This window comes from Lipotes vexillifer, unplaced genomic scaffold (genome assembly GCF_000442215.2).
Source record: "Lipotes vexillifer unplaced genomic scaffold, Lipotes_vexillifer_v1.1 scaffold114, whole genome shotgun sequence".
NCBI lineage: Eukaryota > Metazoa > Chordata > Mammalia > Artiodactyla > Lipotidae > Lipotes > Lipotes vexillifer.
The window spans coordinates 136587-139487 of record NW_006769588.1 but is presented as its reverse complement, the minus strand read 5'-3'; positions in this window follow the sequence as shown (position 1 = coordinate 139487).

The window sequence follows — 2901 nt, the reverse complement described above, 5'->3', positions numbered from 1 at the left end:
GATCGATCCCTTAATCATTATGTAGTGTCCTTCTTTGTCTCTTCTGATAGTCCTTATTTTAAAGTCTATTTTGTCTGATATGAGAATTGCTACTCCAGCTTTCTTTTGGTTTCCATTTGCATGGAATATCTTTTTCCATCCCCTTACTTTCAGTCTGTATGTGTCTCTAGGTCTGAAGTGGGTCTCTTGTAGACAGCATATATATGGGTCTTGTTTTTGTATCCATTCAGCCAATCTGTGTCTTTTGGTGGGAGCATTTAGTCCATTTACATTTAAGGTAATTATCGATATGTATGTTCCTATTCCCATTTTCTAAATTGTTTTGGGTTCGTTATTATAGGACTTTTCCTTCTCTTGTGTTTTTGTCTAGAGAAGTTCCTTTAGCATTTGTTGTAAAGCTGGTTTGGTGGTGCTGAACTCTCTCAGCTTTTGCTTGTCTGTAAAGGTTTTAATTTCTCCATCAAATCTGAATGAGATCCTTGCTGGGTAGAGTAATCTTGGTTGCAGGTTTTTCTCCTTCATCACTTTCAGTATGTCCTGCCACTCCCTTCTGGCTTGTAGAGTTTCTGCTGAGAGATCAGCTGTTAACCTTATGGGGATTCCCTTGTGTGTTATTTGTTGTTTTTCCCTTGCTGCTTTTAATATGCTTTCTTTGTATTTAGTTTTTGACAGTTTGATTAATATGTGTCTTGGCGTATTTCTCCTTGAATTTATCCTGTATGGGACTCTCTGTGCTTCCTGGACTTGATTAACGATTTCCTTTCCCATATTAGGGAAGTTTTCAACTATAATCTCTTCAAATATTTTCTCAGTCCCTTTCTTTTTCTCTTCTTCTTCTGGAACCCCTATAATTCGAATGTTGGTGCGTTTAATGTTGTCCCAGAGGTCTCTGAGACTGTCCTCAGTTCTTTTCATTCTTTTTTCTTTATTCTGCTCTGCAGTAGTTATTTCCACTATTTTATCTTCCAGGTCACTTATCCGTTCTTCTGCCTCATTTATTCTGCTATTGATCCCATCTAGAGTATTTTTCATTTCATTTATTGTGTTGTTCATCATTGTCTGTTTCATCTTTATTTCTTCTAGGTCCTTGTTAACTGCTTCTTGCATTTTGTCCATTCTATTTCCAAGATTTTGGATCATCTTTACTATCATTATTCTGAACTCTTTTTCAGGTAGACTGCCTATTTCCTCTTCATTTGTTAGGTCTGGTGGGTTTTTATCCTGCTCCTTCATCTGCTGTGTGTTTTTCTGTCTTCTCATTTTGCTTATCTTACTGTGATTGGGTTCACCTTTTTGCAGGCTGCAAGTTCGTAGCTCCCGTTGTTTTTGATGTCTGTCTCCAGTGGCTAAGGTTGGTTCAGTGCGTTGTGTAGGCTTCCTGGTGGAGGGGACTAGTGGCTGTGTTGTGGTGTATGAGGCTAGATCTTGTCTCTCTAGTGGGCAGGTCCACGTCTGGTGGTGTGTTTTGGGGTGTCTGTGGACTTATTATGATTTTAGGCAGCCTCTCTGCTAGTGGGTGGGGTTGTGTTCCTGTTTTGCTATATGGTTGGCATAGGTTGTCCAGCACTGTAGCTTGCTGGTCGTTGAGCGAAGCTGGGTGCTGGTGTTGAGATGGAGATCTCTGGGAGATTTTCGCCGTTTGATATTATGTGGGGCTGGGAGGTCTCTTCTTGACGAGTGTTCTGAAGTTGGCTCTCCCACCTCAGAGGCAGAGTCCTGACTCCTGGCTGGAGCAGCAAGAGCCTTTCATCCACTCGGCTCAGAATAAAAGGGAGAGAAAGTAGAGAGAATTAGTATAAGTAGGAGGAAATAGGAAAGAAAGAAAGAAAGAAAGAAAGAGAGGAGGGAAGGAAGGAAGGAGGGAAGGAAGAAAGAAAGAAAGAAGAAAAGAAAGGAAGAAGGCAAGAAGGAAAGAAAGGAGGGAGGGAGGGAGGAGGGAAGGAAGGAAGGAATGAGGGAAGGAAGGAAAAAATACAGAAAGAAAGAAGATACAGTAAAATAAAATAAAGTATAATAAAGTTATTGAATTAAAAAAATAATTATTTAGAGGAAAAAAAAAAGGGAAGGATAGAACCTTAGGACAAATGGTGGAAGCAAAGTTATAGAGACAAAATCTTACATAGAAGCATACACATATACCCTCACAAAAAGAGGTAAAGTGGAAAAAATCATAAAACTTGCTCTCCAAGTCCACCTCCTCAATTTGGGACGATTCGTTGTCTCAAAAAGGGAAGGAAGGAAGGAAAGATAGAAAGAAGGTAAAGTATAACAGAGTTCTTTAAATTAAAATTAATTATTAAGAAAAAAATTAAAAAAAAAAATGGTCGGATAGAACGCTGGGACAAATGGTGGAAGCAAACCTATACAGACAAGATCTCACACAGAAGCATACACATACACATTCACAAAAAGAGGAAAAGGGGAAAAAATCATAGATCTTGCTCTAGAAGTCCGCCTCCTCAATTTGGGATGATTCGCTGTCTATTCATGTATTCCACAGAGGCAGGGTACATCAAATTGATTGTGTAGCTTTAATCCGCTGTTTCTGAGGCTGCTGGGAGAGATTTCCCTTTTTCTTCTTTGTTCTCACAGCTCACAGGGGCTCAGCTTTCGACTTGGCCCTGCCTCTGCGTGTAGGTCGCTGGAGGGCGTCTGCTTTTTGCTCAGACAGGACGGCGTTAAAGGAGCCGCTGACTCGGGGGCTCTGGCGCTCTCAGGCCGGGGGCAGGGAGGGGCACGGAGTGCGGAGCGGTCCTGCGGCGGCAGAAGTCGGCGTGACGTTGCCCCAGCCTGAGGCCCGCCGTGTGTTCTCCCTGAGAAATTGTCCCTGGATCCCGGGAACCTGGCAGTGGCGGGCTGCACAGGCTCCCCGGAAGAGGGGTGGGGGCAGTGACCTGTGCT